Raw genomic sequence first — 9,411 nt, 5'->3', positions numbered from 1 at the left:
TTATTCAAACATTATTTTTTAAAGGCAGCAGCTCCTTGTGGCTTTGCTTAATCTGTACCTCGTCACAAAAATGTGCTGCTATGGGGCATTTACACCTAGACCCCACGGTTAAAGCTTAGCCACTAATCATTCATCTCTAGTGTTGGCCCTGGCTTCAACGAACACCCCCCACCTTCACCTTTCATTACACCGAGGGTCCAGGCCTGAGGTTAGGGAACCCCTGTGCTACCAGAGCCATAACAATTCAAACTGCACAGACAACAGCACACAGCGAGGGGTGGAGGGGTGGTGTGTATCAGAGCGAGAGATGGGGAGGGGGAAGTGAGAGATTTGGAGGCTGTGCCTCCGGTGAACTACTGCTTTCTCCAAAAAACCACAGACTTTTCATGAATCTCGTGAACAGACGCGAGACAGTCACGTAGCTCAGACTGACAGCTCTCTCTCTCTCTCTCTCTCTCTCTCTCTCTCTGCCACTACCCCCTTCTCTTTATAACTACCTTCACGTCCAGGAAAGAAAGACATTTACTGTATGTTTAACCAAAGAAGAAAGTAAATCTATTTTTTTTCTCTTTCTCTTTCTTGTGCTAACTCTCTTTCTTTATCCCTTTAATCTGTTTCCTCTGTCTTTTCTTCTGTTCTTCTTTCATTCTTTCTCTATCATCTGCATCTCTCTTTTTTCGTCCCTTTTTCTCTCTCTCTTTCTTTCTCAGTCACTTCATTCCTCTCCGTCTCTCTTCGGTTGTTCTCTCTTTCTCAGTCTTACTTACCCCTCTCTCTCTCCCCTCTGTCTCTTTCTCTCTCTCTCTCTCTGCCTCTGTCTCTTTCTCTCTCTCTCTCTGCCTTTGTCTCTGTCTCTTCATCTCTCTCTCTCTGTCTCCCTCTCTCTTTACCTGTCTCTTTCTCTCTCCTGTCTCACCACTCTCTCTCTCTTCCCTTTCTCTCTCTGTCTCTGTCTCTGTCTCTTACGAAATCATTGGGATGCTCCAAGGAGAAAAGAGCCTCTGTCAGTGCTACTCCGGGCTCAGCACAGCAGAACCTGCACTATGTTTTTAATCACATGACACCCCCCTAATGACTTCACTTCTCCTCTGTCTCTCTTCTGTTCTTCTCTCTGTTTCTCCTTACCTCTCTCTCTCTCTCTGTCTGTCTCTCTCTCTCTCTCTCTCTCTCTCTCTCTCTCTCTCTCTCTCTCTCTCTCTCTGTCCCCCTTCCTCTGTCTCCCTCTCTCTCTCTCTCTCTCTCTCTTGCCCCTCCTTCTCTCTCTCTCTCTCTCTGTCCCCCATCCTCTGTCTCCCTCCCTCTCTCTCTCTCTCTCTGTCCCCTTCCTGTCTCCCTCTCTCTCTCTCTGTCCCCTTCCTCTGTCTCCTCTCTCTCCCCCTCTCTCTCTCCCCCTCTCTCTCTCTGTCCCCCTTCCTCTGTCTCCCCTCTCTTCTCTCTCTCTCTGTCCCCCTCTCTCTGTCTCCCCCTCTCTGTCTCCCTCTCTCTCTCTCTCTCTCTCTCTCTCTGTCCCCCTCCCTCTCTCTCTCTCTCTCTCTGTCCCCTTCCTCTGTCTCTGTCTCTCCCTCTCCCTCTCTCTCTCTCTGTCCCCCCCCCTCTCTCTCTCTCTCTCTCTCTCTCTCTCTCAGGGTGTGGTGATGAGGTGTGAAAGCTGGAGGACTCTGGTCAGCGTGTGATTACAGTGGAGCTCTCTCTCTGTATTCAGTTGAACTGGTGTCAGATTTTTGAGAACTGCGTCTGTTCGTCTGTTTATCAGTTTATCTTCTTTCCTGCGGGACGTTATTCTTCGGTTGAGCTCCGAGAGGCCGTTAGAAACAGCGTCAGAAATCAAAAGAAAACGTGTCTGTTGTGCTTCTGTTATAAAGAAAAAAGTCCCGAGGTTCTTTACAGAGTCCAGCCGTCGTGGTCAGTTCGCACGGACAGAGCCGAGACGTGGCAGCGCCGTCCTCAGCCCCACAGACCAAAGCCTACTCTCTCAAATCATACACGAGGCATTCGGACAAAGCCCTGCGTCTCCACTTGTGTTTGACTCAGTCTGCAGTCGCCAGCGTGTCTTCACTCTGCCGACCCCTTACCTTCCACTGTGACATGCCACCGCTCCTGTGCACTGCACACGCCCGGGGGCACTGACCCCATGACCCCTCGGCCCTGTCCTGTGTGTTAAAATGTCACTGAGGAACAGAAAGACACCTGCCACGTAATCCACATGATGCTCCTCTGAGCTGTAATAAGGAGAATAGGGCCTCTGTCAGTGCTACTCCGGGCTCAGCACAGCAGAACCTGCACTATGTTTTAATCACATGACACCCCCCTAATGACTTCGCTGAGGCCCAAACCTTAGAGCACAGCATGGAGTTTAAAGGGAGTGAGGGACACAAGCAGAACCATGATGAATGAATGAAAGTCAGAGAGAGAGAGAGAGAGAGAGAGAGAGAGAGGGAGAAGAGAAGGGGACAAAAAGAGAGGGACGAAAGAAAGAGGTTAAGGAGGAGTGTGAGAGCAGTGTGAATATGACACTTCCAGTTAGGGTTAAAGAGAGAGAGAGAGAGAGAGAGAGAGAGAGAGAGAGAGAGAGAGAGAGAGAAAGTGGGTGGGGGGTGACGTTTACTTGTGTCCTCAAACGCCCTTTTCTCCAATAACACTCCACCCCTCCCCTCGGCCTCACGCCACTGCCAAATCTGCTCTCACTTTCCCAGATACTCTCTCTCTCTCTCTCTCTCTCTCTCTCTCTCTCTCTCTCTCTCTCTCTCTCTCTTTCCCTCCTTCTCTGTCTCTCTCTTGCTATCCCTCTCTCTCTCTTCCTCTCTCTCTCTTTCCTTCCCTCTCTGTCTCTCTCTCGCTCTCCCTCTCTCTCTCTTTCCTCTCTCTCTTTCTCTCTCTCTCTCTCTTTTCCTCTCTCTCTCTCTCTCTCTCTCTCTTTTCCTCTCTCTCTCTCTCTCTCTCTCTCTCTCTCTCTCTCTCTCTCTCTCCCTTTCTCTCCCACTCTCTCTCCCTCTCTCTTTTCCTCTCTCTCGCTCTCCCTTTCTCTCCCACTCTCTCTCTCTCTCTCTCTCCCTCTCTCTCTCACTTTTCCTCTCTCTCTCTCCCTCTCCCTCTCTCTCTCTCGTTCGTATTGATTCCACTTCAATCCCTCTCTCTTTTTTATGATATACTCTGAGCTACAATGCAGCAATGTGGCAAACATTAACATTAACCTCAAGCCATCTGGACGGCTCATTATAAAAGAGCAATATCTGCCTCCCCCTCCCTCGCTCCCTCCCTCCTTCACTCACTCATTCTCTTTTTCCTTCGCAGTCCTTTACTTTCAGTTTTTTTCCTATTCCTCCCAGTCACATTAACCTTCTGTGGCAGTTTCCTGAGTTTGTTCCAAGGGAACACCACAGCCCACGAAAACAAATTCAGCGTCAGGAGAAAGTGATTTCTCTTCTGTCTTTCTTTCTTTCTTTCTTTCTGTGAGCAGATGAGGTCAGAAACAGAAAATTAGACGAACTCAATGGAGCCTCTGAAATCTAAACAACTGGTGAACACCATGAAATATTTGGTGAGCAATTTGTGTGTGTGTGTGTGTGTGTGTGTGTGTGTGTGTGTGTGTGTGTGTGTATGGACAGTGTTTGGGCCTCCTGTTCACTGAGGCAGTGGCCGACGAGCTATTAATAGTATGGAAAACCCTGATCGATTTGAGAGAGACAGCAAGATGGACAGAGCCAAGAAACTAAATCCCCCACAGAGCAGTGGCGTCTGGATCTTACCTGCACACACACACACACACACACACACACACACACACACACACACACACACACACACACACAATGTAAGGCAACCAGATCACTTACTAATTTGCGGGCGCTTCACAAAAGCTTTATCCAAGACCTCCGAGCCTCTAGCGCTCCCCGAACACATCGTCAGCGGAGCTCAACACGCTCGGAGGAGAACGCTAAGTGCTAATTGTGTTACATCAGCTACAGACGACCAGCATCTTGCCGCTGCTTGGATACGTGCGCCATTTTAAGCACAGCTTTGATTTTAATGTCCTACCTTTTATCTATTGTTTCACCGTCCAGTTTCAGTTTCATGAACACACACACACACACACACACACACACACTGAGGGTAAATTATTAAGTGCTGAGCTGTGAATTGTGTGTGTGTGCGTGTGCACCGAGCACCTGGCAGAGGAAAAAAGTTCACTCCGTGCCAAAGCCTCACGCTGCTCGGCCATAAACGTCAAAACAGCTTCAGTCCAAACAGTCGCTCAGATAAATGATGGAGTTAATTCCTACAGCAAACACTTCCCTTTATCAGACACCATCTCGGCCCACAGCCAGAGCCTTTACCGCTTCAAACCCACGCTGAACAGTGTGTGAAGCAGCGTAAAGACTCACACACACTCCCTTTACCTACAGAAATGAAGAAATCAGTTTCAACGCTGTCACTGCACGCATTCCCTCGTGTGTCCTTTCTGTCGGCGCGGACGTTAAAAAGGACATGATCTCCCTCTTCTCCACAGTGAACACATTACTGCTCTTAATGAAACATCTGTGACCTGCTTTGGTCAAAACACCACAAAGACCCAACCGCACAGCAGCGTTCTCCCCCTGGCTAATCAGCGCCTGTTCTTTTAAATGATAATGAGCCGGGGGCGGGACCCTCAGGTTTTTAACCGTTTTCAAGTAGTTCTATTTATTTTCCGTGTTTACTCAGTGCTCTTATTTCTCTGCACTTGTATCTGTTTCAGGAACTGCCCACCACCTGGGGCACATGTGCTCACTTCCCCCTAATGTGTGTGTAAACGTGTGTTTCACTGCACGGACTGGGGTGAATGCAGATAACAACTACTTGTTTGCAAATACAGTGGCCCAATAAGTGATTCAAATTCAAATTCTAATCCTAATATGTGGATACGAGTACATATGAATGAGTGAATGTGTTAATATGAGTACATATGGATGAATGAATGTGTGAATACGAGTACATATGAATGAGTGAATGTGTGAATATGAGTACGTATTAGTGAGTGAATGTGTGAATATGAGTACATATGGACGAGTGGATATGTGGATACAAGTACATATGAATGAGTGAATGTGTGAATATGAGTGCATATGAATGAATGAATGTGTGAATATGAGTACATATGGATGAGTGAATATGTGGATACAAGTACATATGAATGAGCGAATATGTGGATATGTGGATATTAGTACATATGAATGAGTGAATGTGTGAATATGAGTGCATATGATTGAGTGAATGTGTGAATATGAGTACATATAGATGAGTGAATATGTGGATACAAGTACATATGAATGAGTGAATGTGTGAATATGAGAGCATATGAATGAATGAATGTGTGGATATGTGGGTACGAGTACATATGAATGAGTGAATGTGTGAATATGAGTACATATAAATGAGTGAATGTGTGAATATGAGTACATATGAATGAGTGAACATGAGGATACGAGTACATATGAATGAGTGAATATTTGGATGCGAGTACATATGAATGAGTGAATGTCTGAATGTGAATATGAGTACACGTGAATGAGTACGAGTATGTTAATATGAATGAGGGGATATTTGAATGAGTGAATATGTGAATGGGTATGTGAGTGAACGTGTGGGGAGAAAGATTGAATGTGAATATGAGAACGTATAAATGAGTGAATGTGTGAATGAAAACATGAATGAGTGAATGTGTGAATGAATGCATATGAATGAGTGAATATGTAAATTAGCATGTGGGAGAAAGAGTGACTGTGAATATGAGCACATATTAATGAGTGAATGTGTGATTAGGAGTATGTGAGTGAATGTGCATGAATGTACCAGAGGTGACTGTGAGTGTGTAAATGATTGAATGTATGAATCAGAATGAGATTAGCACAGCATTATTAGACCATCTGAAAAATGCACCGCAGCTAAATCTGCCCCGCTGTCGCTGACTGGGGGTAATTTATGAACCAGAAATCTCAGGAAGGGGCTTCTGGGGGCAGGGGGGAGGAGGAAGGGAAGGGGAGGTCCGTGGCCGAATGCAGCTGTGTAACTCAAACCCATCAAACAGCTGCTGCCAGCACTTTCACTCAGAGCCTAATCCACACACACACACACACACACACACACACACACCACTCAACAGGCCTTTGATTTCAAATAAACACACTTATAGAATAGTCTGTATTCTTGGGCAGGTGGTCTCACAAGAAGAGGAATAACGTTCTACAGCTCTCAGCTACTTTCATAATGAAGACAGAGAGAGAGAGAGAGAGAGAGAGAGAGAGAGATAGAAATAGAGCGAGAGAGGGAGAGAGATAGACATAGAGCGAGAGAGGGAGAGAGAGACAGAGAGAGAGGGAGAGAGAGAGAGAGACATAGTGAGAGAGAGGGAGAGAGAGAGACAGAGAGAGAGAGGGAGAGAGGGAGACAGAGAGAGAGGGAGAGAGAGACATAGAGAGAGAGCGAGAGAGAGAGAGAGACATAGTGAGAGAGAGGGAGAGAGAGACAGAGAGAGAGAGAAGGAGAGAGAGAGAGACATACAGAGAGAACGAGAGAAAGAGACAGAGAGCGAGAGAAGGAGAGAGAGAGAGACATACAGAGAGAACGAGAGAGAGACAGAGAGAGAGACATAGAGACAGAGACATAGAGAGAGAGAGAGAGAGAGAGAGAGAGAGAGAGAGAGAGAGAGAGATGGAGAGAGACAGCTCTGGTTTTTAGCCGTTTTGGCTCAGTTCTCTATCTTCTCCGTTCTGGTTTTCTCAGTGTTTTCTCAGTGAAACCTCGTCTAAAACCTCACCCTTGACGTCTGAATCAGTGCAGGAACAGAGCGACTGGTTTTATCCCATGTTTTCAGACTTGTGTGTGTTGGTGGGCTTCAGATCCCCACATTAATGTCCTCATGCAGTGAACAATTTATTTATTTATTTTAATAATATGTCCCTAGTTATTTAACAGCTATGAATTAATTTTCCCAAACATCACTTTTCAACACTTCCACGTCAGGCCGCCTCCTCACGGCAGGCTCTGGTCTCGGCCTGAGCTCTGTCCTGGATTTATGGAGGGGGGTATTACACTTCAGTGCCATTCTCATGCCAGAGGATTTCAGAGGGGACACCTGCGGTCGGTTCACACACATCCAGCACAATGTCTCCAAGATTTCGCAGCGTAATTTGCAGTTGTACAGAGCCACATTATCCTCCAAAAACAAAGGTTCCATTCACAGCCGAGCCTCCCCCTCGGGCCATAAATACAGACCTGATTAAAGATGACAAAGAGCAAAGAGATGGTTCCACTGCGAGGGAAAGGCTTTCAGCGCTCAAACCCAGCTACAACAAAGTTCAAACCCAGTCTAAACGAAGCCTGGACCCAGTCTAATCGAAGCCGATTACGAAACCGAAGACGGTCCTAATAAAGCCCGAACTCAGTCCAATTGAAACACAAACCCAGTCCAAATCAAGCCCGAACTCAGTCCAAATGAAGCCCGAAGACGGTCCAAATGAACCCCAAACTCAGTCCAAATGAAGCTCGATCCCAGTCTAAATGAAAACAAAACCCAGTCCAAACAAAGTCCGAACTCGGTCCAAATGAAGCCCAAACCTAATCCGAATGAAACCCATACCCAGTCTAAATGAAGCCCAAAGACGATCCAAACAAAGCCCGAACTCAGTCCAAATGAAGCCCGAAGACGGTCCAAATGAACCCCAAACCCAGTCTAAATGAAGCCCGAACTCGGTCCAAACAAAGCCCGAAATCAGTCCAAATGAACCCCAAACCCAGTCTAAATGAAACCCAAACCCAGTCCAAATGAAGCCCGAACTCGGTCCAAACAAAGCCCGAAATCAGTCCAAATGAAGCCCGAAGACGGTCCAAATGAACCCCAAACCCAGTCTAAATGAAGCCCGAACTCGGTCCAAACAAAGCCCGAAATCAGTCCAAATGAACCCCAAACCCAGTCTAAATGAAACCCAAACCCAGTCCAAATGAAGCCCGAACTCGGTCCAAACAAAGCCCGAAATCAGTCCAAATGAAGCCCGAAGACGGTCCAAATGAATCCCAAACTCAATCCAAATGAACCCCAAACCCAGTCCAAATGAACCCCAAACCCAGTCCAAATGAACCCCAAACCCAGTCTAAATGAAACCCAAACCCAGTCCAAATGAAGCCCGAACTCGGTCCAAACAAAGCCCGAAATCAGTCCAAATGAACCCCAAACCCAGTCTAAATGAAACCCAAACCCAGTCCAAATGAAGCCCGAACTCGGTCCAAACAAAGCCCGAAATCAGTCCAAATGAAGCCCGAAGACGGTCCAAATGAATCCCAAACTCAATCCAAATGAACCCCAAACCCAGTCCAAATGAACCCCAAACCCAGTCCAAATGAACCCCAAACCCAGTCTAAATGAAACCCAAACCCAGTCCAAATGAAGCCCGAACTCGGTCCAACCAAAGCCCGAAATCAGTCCAAATGAAGCCCGAAGACGGTCCAAATGAATCCCAAACTCAATCCAAATGAACCCCAAACCCAGTCCAAATGAACCCCAAACCCAGTCTAAATGAAACCCAAACCCAGTCCAAATGAAGCCCAAACTCGGTCCAAATGAAGCCCAAACTCGGTCCAAATGAAGCCTGAAGTCGGTCCAAACAAAACCCGAAGTCAGTCCAAATGAAGCCCAAACCTAATCCGAATGAAACCCAAACCCAGTCCAAATGAAGTCAGAACTCAGTCCAAATGAAGTCAGAACTCAGTCCAAATGAAGGACAAACATGGCCCAAAAATGTACCCAAAAATGACCCAAATGAAGCCCAAATGGAACTTAAACCGGACCCACACTAAACTTAAACAGATCCAACATGTAACTCGTAGAAGCATCAAACAAAGTAAACACCTCAAACGTGAGTGAAATGGAGTCTAAACAGAACCTCGAAATTCAAAAAACCACAAGCAAAGCCTAACCCCAAACGAAAACCCAAACAGAACCAAAATGTAGTCGATACAAACATCAAAAGAAGTACAAGCAGAACCCGAAGACCCTACAGAAATAAAAACAGCCCAAACAAAGGCGAAACGAAACCCAAATGAACCCTATATTGAGACCAAATGAAGGCCGTGCAAAACCCAAATTGAGCCCAAATGAAGGCAAGATAAAATCCAAATGGAGCCCAAATGAATCTCAAATGAAAAATGAAAGTCAAACAGAGGCCAAACGAATCGGTCTCAGCTGTAATTACTGCGTGATGTGAGCTGGCCGCTTCCGCAGCTGTAGACTGGATCAAGCCTTAATGAATGAGCTCAGCCTCAGACAACAAGCAGTGTGTGTGTGTGAGACAGAGAGAGATAGAGAGAGAGAGAGAGAGAATAAACCTAAACAGCCCATTCTTTTCTCCATCCTCTGACTGGACTGGAGGTAAAGTGTGA

The sequence above is a fragment of the Hoplias malabaricus genome, chromosome 14 (assembly GCF_029633855.1).
Source record: "Hoplias malabaricus isolate fHopMal1 chromosome 14, fHopMal1.hap1, whole genome shotgun sequence".
NCBI classification, from domain to species: domain Eukaryota; kingdom Metazoa; phylum Chordata; class Actinopteri; order Characiformes; family Erythrinidae; genus Hoplias; species Hoplias malabaricus.
The sequence above is the reverse complement of the archived record's forward strand: the minus strand, read 5'-3'. Positions refer to the sequence as shown.